The sequence below is a fragment of the Vespula pensylvanica genome, chromosome 15, assembly GCF_014466175.1.
Source record: "Vespula pensylvanica isolate Volc-1 chromosome 15, ASM1446617v1, whole genome shotgun sequence".
Classification (NCBI taxonomy): Eukaryota; Metazoa; Arthropoda; class Insecta; order Hymenoptera; family Vespidae; genus Vespula; species Vespula pensylvanica.
This window is the reverse complement of record NC_057699.1, coordinates 1,021,733-1,037,720: the sequence shown is the minus strand read 5'-3', so window position 1 is coordinate 1,037,720 and position 15,988 is coordinate 1,021,733. Positions and strand designations below refer to the sequence as shown.

Below are 15,988 nucleotides of genomic sequence, written 5' to 3'. Positions count from 1 at the left end.
AAGCTTTTAGTCGATCAAATCGGGAGAGTAACAATTAAATCTCTCGACGGTCCATTAGTAATTATGATAAAACTTTTAATAAAGAAAAGAAGCAAAATGTAACACAAATTTTCTTTAACGTATACGTTCAACGAACGATTTATCGCGTATTCATTTTAAGAGATGAATAAAAGACATAATGGCACATCGCAAGTTCTCGAAGTATAAAGAAAATTTGTCTTACAGCTGCCACTCTGCGAATTCGCAGAGAAGCTCGTTATTCAAAGTTTCCCGCGGGAAAACGTTTTTTACAGAAATAGTGCTGTCATCTTGGAGTCAGTTCAATGAAAACAATTTTCCAACATGCCATCGAACGTTAGGTTTTCTTGAGTGCTGCCATCTTTTGCAGCAATAGAAAAATCATTGTAGAATATCCTTACAGTAGGGTTTAAATAATCTTTCGTCGATTACTAAAACACGGCCGACATTGCAGGGTCCTCTTTCACCTTCTTTGTAACAACGACCATTTCCTAGCCACAAAATCATGTTATCCGGACATTTGTTAGCTCGTTTTAGATAATCCGCTTGGTCGGGAAAGTAGAAAAGATCTGGATTGGTAAAACGACTTTTACCGACGGTCGATCTCGGTACAACACAAAACAGAAACAAACACAACAACGTTATCCTGATATCCATTTTCGAATGTTCTTCCTCCGACTGGTAGTAGAAACTCCGATCTTTCCGTCCTAAAAAAAAAAGCAAAAAAAAAAATGAATATATACATACATACAAATGTCTTTTAAAGCACGTTCCTCGAAGATTTCAAATAAATTTAAATTTTAAACGAAACGATTTAAGCGAGTTCGATATTTTCACGAATCATAAATGTCAAAAATCACAGAAAAAAAATTTTTCCCGATACTAGTTAATATCTTTTTTTCTCTTTTCTTCCTTTCTTCTCCTTTTTTCTTTTTACGACTATATTTCGTATTCGATAAAATCGTACGTGCGATAATAAGATATTTTCCATGATTTAGTTCATTGGAAAGATTTAAACACGTTTTAGACGAATGGAAATATGAACCAAGCGATATATAGAAACCTTCTCAGGATTCATCCGTGTATCTTCTCTGCTTTCGGTACATTTCCAAGTTGCCAAATACGTCGAATATTGAAAGGAAGCCACACAATATCTAAGATTTCTGATATCCGAGCTTCTATACAACAGCTCTTGCAAATAGATACGGATTTGATCGATCGACTATACGCGTCCAACGCAAAAGCGCATATTATTATAGTTACATCATTCACGTTCCAAATAACCGGATTTTCGAAAGCTAATACGTTCCCATTTAAATTCAACATGAAAATACAATATCTCACATTATTATTCGTTCTAAAGTCAATACTTACAACAATCTAGTTAGCACAACGTCGCTTAACAAAATGACGAAAAGTTTATTCATATAATTTTGTTTGTTAAATGCAACATCTCTTGATAATATTTTCTCGATCATAAAATCCATGATAAGAATCGTTTTGCTTGTCACGAAGTATTAAGCAAACAAGGACATGACGATGAGAAACCTATTGTATGGATTTCATTATTAATTATAAACTCAACGTAAATAAAATCATATCGAGTTCTTGAAAATTGCAACGCAAACCGTAACAGAAAGGGAAAAGGAGAGAGAGAGAAAGGGAGAGAGAAAGAGAGAGAGAGAGAGAAGGAAAAACAGGGTGTTTGTTTCAACGCTATCGCGTTACGTGAGATTATACGACGAAGGTGGGTCCAAAGGGAAAACGAGTAGAAGAGGAGGATCGAGCGATTCAGCTGCGGAAAGTTTCGATTTAATTTTCCGTCGGGGGACAAAATTGCTCAGAGACTGCATTTCTCGAAATGCAAGGGAAATAGAGAGAGAGAAAGAAAGAAGAGAGAGAGAGAAAGAGAGAGAGAGGAGAGAGAGATTGAGGGAGAGAGAGAATAAGAGAGTTCGTGCGTTTCATTTCGGGGCTTCGGTGCGTTTCATATCGTATTTCGTAGTTCGACGATGAACACGAGAAACCTTGCAAAGTTTTGTAAAAGACGGAAACCGCGTTTCTACTTGCAACGTCTTCGCGATAACGATCACATGGAATATAATTTTAATGAGAAAGAGAAAGAGAGAAAGATATATATATATATATATATATATATATATATATATATATATATAGAGAGAGAGAGAGAGAGAGAAGAGAGAAAAAAGAGAAAAGTAAAAATGCGTTCGCTTTGACAAAGTATATCCAACGAGAAATGAAAATTGAGTCGAAGAATGAAGATTTACTAAAAGAGTACATACCGATGATGAAGCATCGTTCATATTATTATTATTGTTAATGGAAATTCGAGACGATCGAGCTCGTTAATGAGTATCGTATCGTAAAGGAGAGAGAAAAAAAGAAAACGGAAAGAAAAAGATAATGAAAAATATTCTACAACGAGAGATATAAAGGTTCGATCGATCCTACCCAAAGAACGAAACAAAAAGTTTATAGTGAACTAGTAATGATAATGGGTAATTAATCGAAGCTCTATATGTTCATTTTGTTAAGGGAATGTAAAAATAAAAGAAAGAAAAAAAAATAGAAAAAGAAAAGAAAAAAAGAAAAAGAAATATGATAATGATAACAACGATTAATGGTAAAATCGAAGAGTTCGAAAAGAATAACGAGAGGTATGATTAAGTTCACTGATAAAAATGATAGTACCGAAGAAAAAGAAGAAGGAAATGAAGAGAAAATGAGAAAAAAAGGGGAAAAGGAAAAAAGAAAAAAAAAACTCGCACGATCTTTCCCGCAGCCTCTTGAAACTGTCTGCGAATCAATTAGTTCGATATGACGACATTAATAAAAAGGTAGCAAAAATTCAAAACAAACATACATACATACATACATACGTGTTCATAGAAACGTTCGTCATTCTGTTTTTTACGTCGAATCATTATTACTGAACGTGTGTTTCAACGATGAGGAGCAACGAAGCTAGTAGAGTATTAATTACTGTCGCTTCAAGCAATGTCCACTTGTAATGACACGTAACAAACACACGCACCAGTATATGCGCATATAATTTCATTCGTTCGATAATATCAAACATCAGGTTCGTTCTATGCGTTCGTATTTCTTAACTAAGAATCTTCTGATTTCGATATTATATCGCTCTGACGAATATAATATTGAATAGAGATTACAACTTAGATAATATCGTTTATCTCGGCTATATGTACTTAACGTTCGAGAGACGCTAGTAAGAAAATTTTCAGATGAGATTATGATCGTGGAAAAGTTAAATTTATTACTCGCGCCTCCGGGCATTTCGCGGGTATGCCCTTTTGCACGTAATTAAGCGCGTACGAAAAGAGGAGTCTAGAGGAGAAGAAGAAGAAGAAGAAGAAGAAGAACATCTTGAAAATCGCGTCGAAAGTTTCCTCGAAAATACGTCACGCATTATCTCTTCGTGAGCAAGAAAGTAAACTCGCGGGTCGATCTCTCTCTCTCTCTCTCTCTCTCTCTCTCTCTCTCTCTCTCTCTCTTTTTGCGGTATATCTTCTTCCCCCAGGTAAGAAACTCTCCGTAATTCCGGAAGAAAGTTTTCGACTTTCCAGAGCACACCGCGATACAGTGACCGAAGCTTTAAAGAGATAACAAGCATCGCACTCCGATTCTGTTATCTTACTTTCGAATTTATCGTTCAGTAACATTTAATCCTGACTGCTTTCTTGCCATGTCTATTTAAGAAAACCCTCCCCCTAACCTTTCCCCTTACCTTTTCCTTACCTATCCTTAAATCTTCATATACATAACTCACGAGAGAAATTCCGAAAAGGAAGAAACTGAGGTTTTAAATATTCAATACGTCAGATTATTATAACACCTTTTCTTATTTATTTTATCGCCTTTTATTTTTTATTTAATCGTCATTTCTTTTAATATTATGTAATGGACGTATTTTGAAAACCAGAGAAAGAGAGAGAGAGAGAGAGAGAGAGAGAGAGAGAGAGAATTACGAATTATTAATTATAAATGTACGGTCAGTTTCAAAATAATTTATCGTTTAGTCTTGTCGAAAACTGTATTCCTGAAAATGAAATATATGGCAGGAGGTAATGTTAAATAATAGAAGAACGGTATTATAATTCTCGATGATACATATGAAAAATCATAGAAAGGCAGGAGGGACAATAGAAAGCAGAAATGAACAAATTTGAAATTATCGAATGAGTGTAGAAAAAAATTTTTACTTTGCACGCTTCATGACCTTCTCGTTAAATATTTCATGCAATTACTATCTCTGAGCTTGATAAAACATTTGTTAAATATTTTCACAGGAGTGAACGATATTTAAACCGAATGATTGCCGGCGAGTTAATATTAACTTATACTATATAAAAATGAAATAACAAAGATCACGTTCAAGTAATGTAAACTTACAATTCTACGCTCTTTCGTTTCTTTTTTCTTTTCTTCTTCTTCTTCTTTCTATTTTTTTTGTTCTTCTTCTTTTTCCTCTTTTTATTTTCTTGTATTATTCATCGATTCATTCAACGAATGTAAACGTCACTTTCTCTTTTTCTTTCCTCTACGTACTGCTTGCTTACTTACTTCCTTTACAATCGCCGTCACGACAAATCAGATTTTCGAAGTATCACGCGAGAGAAGTAAAATAATGTAAACGAGATAATCGAAACAGGTGCACGTTCGGAACGACGTTTGCGAGTCGACTGAAAACGTCGAGTAGATATCGAAAGTTTAATCTTCGAAGATACTCTCTTTCTCTCTCTCTCTCTCTCTCTCTCTCTCTCTCTCTCTCTCTTTCTCTCTCTCTGTTTCTCTCTTTCGTTCCTGCTATTTGTCTGTGTCTCGTTTCGCAAGAGCTTACCTGGCTTCTTTGGAAGAAGTGGGAGAGTTAGTTAGTAAGAGATGGAAAGAGACAGAGAGAGAGAGAGAGAGAGAGAGAGAGAAAGAGAGAGAGAGAGAGCATAGCTTCTCCTTTTCTTTCTTTCTTTTCTCCTATCTTGAAAGAATACCCTCATTGATCTTATTGTTAGTCTCTATCCGTGACACGGAGCTAATTGTAAGAAAAAGACAGATAAAGGGGCGGATTAATCTAAAACAAGAGATGATCGTCTCTCAGAATTGGTCTTGATCGTGAGAAGACTACGTTTTCGGAAAGCTTACTTTTGGCATAGCCTTCGCTCGGTCCTCTTGGGAAATAAAAGAATACATGTTTTATGTTCTTAATGTAGCAGCTAAACCTGCTTCTTCTTTTTTGACTTTGGCTCGTGGAATAATTGAAACAACTTTTTAGACTTAGAGATATTTAAGTAACCAGTTTGACGTATACGCATATTTACACATACACACACATGTATATATTAATGATGGATTTTACAAAAGAATTTAAAGAAGACGTAGAAGTATAAATAAAATCTCCATTGAAACGTGAAAATGTCTAATACACACTAATGAATTATCTCTATTTAAAGATAATATTTTATCTAACTGTGATCTAGTAGGAATACAAATTAAGAAAATGTCTTTCGAGGAAAATTCATTTATCATCATCTTGATATATTATTCATGAATGTCATTCCACAATATTTATCGATCGTTATCATCTAGTCGTTCATTATAAAAAAAAATATATGATTCAGAGATGATTTTAAAGAATTAAAAAAGATTATTTTCAATATTGAAAAATTAATTGCGTTAATTTACGTCCTTCTACTGACCGTGTCGAATTAATTAATATTGTATTGATACTTTTCTGTTCTGTTTTCATTCGATTTCAACCTTGACATGATACTCCATGAGAATTAATCGAAATATCGAGAAACAGGTTGAACTATCAGCAGGAGATTTCTCATAACGGGGATTTCCTCAGACATTACAAACACATTTTTCTATAATCGCTTGCTGAGAATCTCAGTTATTGAATGCCACCTGGATGCGTCAACCTAGTCAATGACGATCTCTCTCTCTCTCTCTCTCTCTCTCTCTCTCTCTCTCTCTCTCTCTCTCTTCCTCTATTTCTATATATATGTATATGTGTGCGAGTAAGCATATATATATGTATGTGACTAACCGTGTATTTATATTTCTATTAAAAACAGAGTTCACGATAAGCGAGGTTAATGTTCATAGAAACCTTCAAGCGTCCTTGTCGTATTTTCTATTATTCATTCTATATTACAATATAAAACAATGAAAGAGACATTGATTGTAAATAATTTAGTACTTTCATTTTAAGAAAATATATGTATATATATGTACAATATATACATACATACTTATGGATATATATATTTATACATACATATATATATATATATATATATATATATATATATGTTCATGTATCTTTTTACTTTAGGCTCACACGAGTTTCAAGTTGGAATTTTTACGAAAGAAATATGCGAACTTTATGCACATAAAACCGTTTTATGCATGGTCATACTGTATGGCTTTTGTTCTTTATCAGGAAAATAAATTAGAGCACTTACTCGTTCGTTATATTCACCAAAGTCGCATCTTTTATTTTTACTTTTTTTTTAATTTTTGTCTTTCTTTTCCATTTGCCTTTCTCTCTCTCTCTCTCTCTCTCTCTCTCTCTCTCTCTCTCTCTCTCTCTTTCTCTCTTTATACACATTCTATGATAACACTTCAACTATGCTTTTTCTTTCGATTAACGTTTATTCGAGTGGACATACGGGTATTTGCATTTTCAATAAACGTATTTCTCATATTGATCGATCATATAATCGTTTGGGAAATACTTTCCACCAAAATATCCGCTTAGCGCTAATATTTGTGATTGAAAAAATCGAGAAAAATATATATATACATATGTATTAAAGATCTGTACGAAATTCAACAATAATGCGAATGTTGTACGGCATAATAGATGCAGGAACAGATATCGCTATTTGAATCACCGAACGCGTGTACCGTAATGACAATATATTTCGATGAATAGCTCTTTATTATAGTCACGTACGTTATTATCTTCATTATAATTTACACGAGAGAAGATTACATTTATGGGTTGATTTTTCCTTTTCGTACTAAGCGGAAAAATCGCAAAGAGAGTCAACATAAAATCGGTTATAAATATTTTATAACGTTTCTCTCCGCTTCGTAATCAGTACGGTCAACGAAGATCGAACTTAATGACAGGAGGGTTAAGAGAACGCTTTAATTCTAAACGTAATTACACGAGTCAAGAGAATTTTTGTCCGTCTTTCGAATTTTCCGTCTTCCGGTTCGGTATGAAATCGTTGAAATCGGTTCGTTAGTAAAAACTGCAGAATCGACGACGAGGAAATAATAGTTTTATTTCTTGGCCCGTAAAAAAAAGAATATATATATATATATATATATATATATATATATATATATATAAAGAGCGACCAAGAAAATTCTATTTGATAACGTTGAGTTCTCACGCTAAAGGAAAAAAGATTTTTCCTTCGCGAAAAATTTTTCGAGGTAAGATCGTACAAGCCAAAACTACGGCGAACGTCTAACTTTTATATCAAGGATCTCATGCCACGGGGCAAAATTGTTTCTAATAGAAGCAATATCCGTACAGTATACTACGAAAGTGAAATAAAGAACATACTCGAAGAATACATGGATGCTGTAGGGTACAGTAACGGAGCATCCTTCACTTCGCTTCCTCTCTTGGGAAATAGAATCATTTATTTCTTAGATCCGTTTTCCTTCTCTCTTTTTCTTTCTTTCTCTCTCTCTCTCTCTCTCTCTTTCTCTGTCTCTGTCTGTCTGTCTCTCTCTATCTTTCTATCTCTGTCTTTTTTCCTCTATCCCTTTCGCTTCCTCTCACGATCTCCCCGTTTTTAATCCGGTAATTCCTACGGCAGTCGGAAACGTAATAAGACCGAATACTGCACAGTCCGATATTTCGAAATTATAATCGTAATGTATATTAACAAGAAATAAATCCTATACATACGTAATACATACGAAGAGAATTATCATAAGATATGTTTACGATTATCTACATTTAATTATTCCGTTTTGGTATCACGTTCGATAATAGCTTCATGACATAACGAATACGTACGAACAGAATGACAAGATATACCTATGTAAATGATGCGATTATTAATTATCTTCAGGTAATTGTTTTTTTATTGAGATCTGAGAATCGACGAATCAGAAATATAACGCGAAAATCCAGTCATAGTTCTGACGTTAAATAAGAATCGTTTTGTCTCGTAGTTAATGCGATTTAGAAACATACTAATGGAAAGATCATCAAGGCCGACATTCACTAATGGAAGTCGTCTGGGTCGGTTAGAGTTCTTGAGTATTTCAACGACTGCGACCACCGGCTACCCCCACCACTTTTTCCTTGCAAATCGCCTAAGTCTAAGTTTTTTATTATGTTTTTTCTTTTTGTTTCTTCTTCTTTTTCTCTTTTTTGTTTTTCTTTTTTTTTTTTTACTCTTTCTCTTCATCGGTCTATGGACACGATCCATCTTAATAATCCAGCAGCTTAAAGGCGTACGATTAATCGTCCATTGAAGTCATGAATAATGTATTTTAAAAGAAAGAGATCATTGTTCCGAAAATATTCTACGACCGAGCGAGATAACTTCATTTAAACCATCCAACACTATTTAATCGAACTACTCTCGTCCGGCCTTCCGGTAATTTTCTTCGATCACACTCCATTTCGTTTTAACGTTCGACGATAATTCAAAAATGGTCCGATGGCAATAATAACCAAAACGAAAAGATGAACTCTATGAAATCTTCGCGTAACTGAAGGACATTTATAAAATGGATGATCTCCTTCTCCCTCAAAAAGAAAGGATAAAAAAAAGAAAATCGATTAAATCAACAATTTTTCTTTGCATATTTTTGAAGAAAGTACTATATTGAGTCACGTTAAAATCGCGTTAGTTAACTTTCATGAAAATGTTAAGTTCCGTTTTAAATTTACAATATTTCTTAATATAATAGAACGCGAAACATATTGTACATAGGATCTATATATATATACAAGATATATATACTATAGGTATAACTATACTTTCGTAGATATTATATACTCTAGAGACATCGCCTGAGTATCATCGATTATTACTTACGGTCTTGCTTTAAATTACCCGCAGAAGTAGCACACACCTTGGGAAACTTCGAAAGACAATCTCGATAATTTCGCTGAGTTATCGTTACCTTTCCTCTCACTTCGTTCCCACATCCTTCTATTCGTTTCCAATGTGCACATATATACATACATATAAGCATCTAGTATACCTTCGTATCTCGACGGTTTGTCGATTACATGAAACTTACGTAAAGCTGGTTGACTTCCGTTTAAATTCTAACGCGAGCTTTACTCCGTATTTAAGTTAGATTCCAAAATTATCGGGGAAATCAGGATGGCTGATTAATTGAGTATTCGTAAATGCCGAATCGTTATCTTGCGCGAATGCGCACACGAGTTGCTTGAAATGGAAAGAGATAGATAGATATGTAGATAGATACATATGTAGATAGATAGATAGATAGATAGATAGATAGATAGGTAGATAGATAGATAGATAGATAGAAAGATAGATAAAGAGAGAGAGAGAGAGAGAAAGAGAGAAAGAGAGAAAGAGAGAGAGAGAGAAGGGGAGAGGAGACAAGGAAGTAGCTCAATTGAATCTAACGAAGTATCGTTAATTATATAGCAACCTGTCTCGGTAAATTTGTCTTACAACAAACGATAGCTTCGTACTCGAGCGTCTCATCTTTACCGTACTATAGTCAAATACAAAGATATTGTTTATCGGGGAGAAAGCCACGGAGAAACAGTAGTAGATCGAAACGTCCCATGACAGCCTAACTGTACAGAAATAATACTACCACCGTCATAACCAGACAAGTGCAAACTTAGACGAATAAGATGTAGCTTCTCCTAATGACGTGCTTTACTAGGTCTTCATTTGGTTAAGCGAAAACACTCGCAAGGACAAAGCGATGAGCCAAAGGAAGGATTGTCTCTGCGTTAGCTGGCTGGTTGGCTGACTGGTTGGATAGCGAGGAGTGGCGCAGCAGCGGGAAAATTAGGACAGCCGATATATAGGTAGGAAAGGCTCGTTTCGTCGAGAGGGTGGATGGCGTCGAGAGGAGGCTGCTGCGTCCCGGGAGCGCGGATGCTGGGGACTCCCGAGTGAGCTGTTTGCAGTTCCTTCCACGAGCCTTCGGTTTGCATTAGTTTGCATACGTGAGTGAAAGTTTAAAGTTAAGCAATTTAAACAGCGAAGCGTTGTCCCTTTTCCAGAAGAGCTCGCTCGCACATTTACGCGTATATGTAGGCTTCTCGTATACTCTGCGTATTTCTATGTATTTTACCTATACCACTGGATATACGCGTATCTTCCGCATATATATTCATCATACGTTCCCCTTTAGGTTCGTCCATAGTGAAGCTAGTAATATTGTGGTGCGCGTAGACACAAGCGTATCGTCTTCCCCATCGGCGAATATTCAACGAAGGAGAGTTTGACTCTCTCCTCCCCCTCTTTCTCCACCCCAATTTTTTTTCCTCCTCCTCTCTTTCTCTCTCTCTTTCTCTCTCTCTCTCTCTCTCTCTCTCTCTCTCTCTCTCTCTCTCTCTCTCTCGCTTTGTTCCCTTCTCTTTACGTCTTCCACTCGTCCGCCCAATCTCCTGCCCTTCCACGATGCATGAGCGTGTTTCCCGAGGAAAAACAGAAACTCCTCGGCTTTTTTCAAAAGCACCCCTCTCTGCTCTTACCCTCCATAACTCCTCCCCTTTCTCGTGAGTTCCACGACGATGGTAACTTCGGCTCCATCGTCGCCCACTCTTCCGTTTCCTCCTTCTCTTCCTCCTCCTCCTCCTCCTCTTTTTCCTTTTCTTCCTTTTCCTCTTCCTCCTACCCAACCAAACTCCCATTCCATCCCCTTCTTCCTCGAACGATACCGACGACGCCGACGATATACTTATTTTTCGGCTTTTCCAGGCTTCGACATCGATACGTTATATCCTGTGAATACATCGACGACTTTCCAAACGCAGTATCGCCACCCCTCGTCTACCAGCTACTATGAGATTTACGATATCACAAACTACTCGGCGAAAGTGCGAGCACAACTCGTTGCACGACTCGAGAGCAAGCATTAAATTTCTAAACAAGAACGCGAGACTGCAGTCGACACGACAACGGCATAATTTGATGCCACTATGATGACGTTGCGACGTCATCTTATTTCTCGTATAACGTGAGTTATAATAAGATTACGAGTCGAATTGCAATAATAAGGTTCCTTTTAATATTCTACGATCGATAATACTTAACAGTATCTAAGAATGTAATCGACTAATACTTCTCTTTTGATTCTATAAATAGTCACATTTTTCCAAGAGATCATCTCTTGTTTCTCCATCAGAATTATAACGCTTTATCGTTCTTCAGAGAAATGAAGCTCTCGTTAAATTTCGCGCAGCGCCGAGTGCCGGAAAAACGATATCATCCGGGCGATTTGTCTCGTCGCACAATAAAACCCTTATCGATCCCTTTAATCGCAAAATGTTCATCGCTTAATCCTCGTCCCGTTGCTCGCTCACCATAGCAAACGGAGTTGTTTACGAGGAGTAGGAAAAGTGAAACGATTCTGGGAGAAGATGAAAGCGTCGATTAAACATTATTTATGGGGAAGAAAATCTTCAGAAAAAGAAAAGAAATAAAAATTAGAAATAAAAAGGAGAAACAGTGGGAGAGAACATGGAGAGAATACGACAGAGAGAGAGAGAGAGAGAGAGAGAGAGAGAGAGAGAGAGAGAGAGAGAGAGAGAGAGAGAGAGAGAGAGAGAGAGAAAGAGAGAGAATACAATTCTTTAAGAACTTGAATGGAAAATTGAGAGGAAGAAAAATAAGAAAAGAGAGATAGTTTCTGTTTGTATAAATATATGTCTGTGTCTGTGTTTGTGTCTGTGTGTGTGCGAGCGCGCGCATACTTCAACGAGAGAACAAAAAAAAGGGACAAGCAGAAAGAGAAAGGAAAGAGAAACGGAAATATCCTGGTGTGCTTGCTATTCCAAGAGGTTCCTTACGATTAGATTTTCATCGTGTCGCACGTTTCTCTCGCGTACGGATGGAAAGTGTGAATCTGAGAGAGATAGAAAGAAGTCGTTCGAGACGTACACGTGAGGAACGTGTTCCACGTAAATTGGATTCATATTTGAGAGACGAGATTTCCCGATATATATTCACACGTTACTGAATACCACAAAAAAACTCTCGATAAAGGCAATAATGTCATCAGGAAAAATCTTTATCTCTATATAATAAATTTTTATCAATGAATATATCAACGATATACAAAATAGAGATAGAATAGGGAAAATCGAAGATATATTCTCGTTCGATACAAAACCTTCTTTGATATGTTATCACAAACACAAGGTTCGATAATTCATCGATAATTCCGAATTAAACGCGGACTTGAATTCGCACGCGAGATTACCATGTTCGATGTCACCGTCAATGGAATGTCGATCGCATGCGGAATATCTCGAGCTTGTATGCATGTAATGCGAATAACTCGCAAAAGATTCAACGATGTTTTGTCCTTTTCAGTTCACTAGAATTCGATATCATGAATACATCTCTTTGTCTCTTTTTATCAATTTATCTCTCTCTCTCTCTCTCTCTCTCTCTCTCTCTCGCACGCGAGCGCGCGCACGCTTCGTTATAAAGGACTCTATACGATTTACAAGGCTTATGGCCGACTGTCCCACGACGTCCAATTTCGACGTTTGGATGGCACTCGCGTTTCCAGCCGTAACTATAGTATTGTTCTACTAACGACTTCACCTCGTAGCTCGTCCTTTCGGCACATCTAGAATCTCGAAGCTGCATCTCGTTACATTTAGCGTTGATCCCCGAGCTCAAACTTCCAAGGGAGTATGTCCAGAAGAGAAAACGATCGATTCAACTAACCAGAATTACCAGTGCTCTTCTTATCTCAGTTTTCGTGTCTTCGTCTTATTCGAGAAGATCAATAGTCTCGAATTTCTATTCCAACTTCAATTTAAATCGAAAAAGCGAAGGAAGGATTGCTCAGTTTTATTCGAATACCTACTCGTTCTAGTTCCAGTAACTTTTCTTCATTCGATTTTCCTTTTTCTCATTAATTTCTAGATAAATTTTACATATAAATATACATACATATATATACACACACACATACACACACTATATACACACACAAACATATATATATATATATATATATATCTGTAGAATATTGAGATATTAAATGATAGTTTATATGCTACCATATATGTACGAACAATAGTTCGTAAAGCTCCACAACGTGATGCGTTATCCAAACTCCATTTAAATGGTGATTACGAGGATCGTAATTATTAAACATTTAACAAGCTTGGGCTTGTGATCGCAATGTAATCATACTTTAAGGATGCATAGATGGAACGATCAGGACTATTCATTACAAATTTATCATAGAGAACTAAAATATCGTGTTCGTTATTTTCGCGAATATATATCATTATTCTTTAGAATTACTTAGAATCTATTAGAATTTTGTCGCGTGTATCATCATCATCATCATCATTATCATTATCATCGTTACCATTCTTATGATATATCTTAGGTTTCGTAGAAAAAAAGCCACTTCTTTTCTTCCTAACATCATCTTATTCTCGTATACGGATCGTTAGCCGTCTTTTTACATCGTCTTCGTTAATTCCTCCTCCTTATCTCGATGAAAGAGAGTGCGAGTAAAAATAAATTTTGTTTCTTTTTTTCTAGTGACATCAACATCAAAAGCATTCTCAGACGAGTTTCGGACGAATCGGTCGACCGTGCCAAACCAGCCACAGCATTTCCGTGGTCGAGCGGGATAACGAGTTAAAGTTCAGCAAGCTGTTTCTGGCCGTGTGAAGTAAGAGCTGATTAGAATGCGGATGAGGTCGATCGGTTGGTGGTGGTGAGCATGTATATTCAATGTGACTACCACGAGAAACGAAAAGCGAGAGAGAAAGAGATAGAGAATGAGAGAGGGTAAGAGAGAGAGAGAGAGAGAGAGAGAGGGAGGGAGGGAGGAAGAGAGAAATAGAGTGAGGGAACCCCGTGGAGAAATCGATTTCACACCTTAAAGCTCGTTGCGCTTCTATCGTAGCCGAAAGATAACAAATTGATTCTATTCTCTTCTATTCTCTCGACACGTCAAAGAGACGGTATAAATATTCCCTCAAAACTTCTTATTGGATTTTATTCATTGAAGATTCATGAATTCGTTCATAAACAATAAATTTATTCGCTTTTTCTTTTCTTTTTTACTCTTCTTCTTCTTCTTCTTCTTTTTCCTTTTTCTTTTTTTTCTGTTTTTTTTTTTTCGTTGTTGTCATCCCTTTGATATCGGTATCAATGAAAATCATCAATGAATTATTATTTACCGAATGTACAAACCCCATTAATTCGATTTATTTCACGAAGAGCCATTATTTTTCGTCAAGGTAGGCAGGACGATACGATCATAATCCCAGTTATCGAACGACGTTTAGGTATCGATGAACGTAATACGTTAGCGATATCTTCTCGGCTGGTCGCATCGAAATACGATCGTTGATCGAGGATCGTTAACCGTTTTCAGAGCCGCTCGCTTTACGATCCCGTTCGCTCTAAACAATACGAACGATCCGTCCCAACGAGAAAGTTCGTGGATGGAATGAAAAATGGTGGAAAAAACGTCAAACGACACAGGCGTACACGGAGAAGAATGATCGATTGGTTCGATTAACCGGTCGTAACGAAGTCCTGCTGCTTTTCCAGTTTCAGAGATAAAAGGAGCAAAGGTCTCGTAGACGGCTCGTACGATTTCTCTTTGTAAACGTGCCTCGAAAGTACTCGGATTATTCTAAAATCGGATAAGGCTATCGGTGTCATCGAGAACGGCACGAGCAGTTATACCATTGTGTTAGCTTTAATGAATATTCAAACAACAGAGCGTTGGCTTAATGAAAGCGACGGCGGTCGGTGGTGGTAGCGATGGTGGAGGCGGTGGTGGCGGCGGTGGAGGCAATGGTGATGGTGGTGGTGGCGGTAGTGGCGGCGGCGACGACGGCTTATGTGACGGTATAATAAAATATATTATTTAAATTCCGCTTAAAGATATTTTTGTAAAGTTACACCAGTGAAATGCATATTAATATTAACGCTCGGTAAAAGGTACCTTGTAAAAATTCGTCTGACTTTTGTAGACGATGAGAGAGAAGAAAAGAAAGAGAGAGAGAGAGAGAGAAAAGAGAAAGAGAGAGAGAAAGAGAGAGAGAGAGAGAGAGAGAGAGAGAGAGAGAGAGAGAGAGAGAGAATAGTTAGCATTCTTGTATTTTTATTTCCTCGTATAGTTGATTATATTTCAACATGTTTATTTCTCGTATATTAACAGTTACTACGCATGTATATCCCTACGAGTGATTCTAAATAAGAATATAAAGTATTCAAAACCTACCGACCTATGTTAATTTTTATTCGTAGACGTTGATAGACGACAAAATTACGCTAATAAATATCCTAACTAACGAGCTAGTGAGTAAGACCTAACGATTTATGTCGCGATAAATGTTTCCTTGTATAAACAATGATAGCAGCACGCTCGAACGCTCGCTCGTTCGTTCGTTGTTTCTCTTTTTTTATTTTTACAAAAAGCTTTAAAGGTTACAATTCGCAAACGATCGAATTGAAAGGTTATTCTTTCATGAATCGGTCAAATGGGAAAATATCTTCTGAAAAAAAAAAAATCGTTTCTACGAATATCGTCTGTTATACGACGATATTTTTGTTGTATGCTTTCAACGATTTTCGTCCTCTCTTCTCTTTCCCTCCTTCTCCCTCTTTCTTCCGCCCCTCTCTCTCACTCTCTCTCTCTCTCTTTCTCTCTCTTTCTCTTTCTCCCTTTCTCTCTT

At 36.6% G+C, this 15,988-nt stretch overlaps 2 long non-coding RNA genes across 2 annotated transcripts; one reads left to right on the top strand and one right to left on the bottom strand.

Annotated features, from left to right (window-relative positions):
* Positions 1-108: 108 nt before the first annotated feature.
* Positions 109-4,831, bottom strand: LOC122634473. Its single transcript, XR_006328392.1, has 2 exons — positions 4,453-4,831; positions 109-725 (listed from the first exon to the last, which is right to left on the bottom strand). It is a non-coding gene; the product is annotated as an uncharacterized LOC122634473 (long non-coding RNA).
* Positions 4,832-9,997: 5,166 nt separating this feature from the next.
* LOC122634474 lies at positions 9,998-14,875 on the top strand. Its single transcript, XR_006328393.1, has 3 exons — positions 9,998-10,261; positions 13,833-14,010; positions 14,677-14,875. It is a non-coding gene; the product is annotated as an uncharacterized LOC122634474 (long non-coding RNA).
* Positions 14,876-15,988: the final 1,113 nt, after the last annotated feature.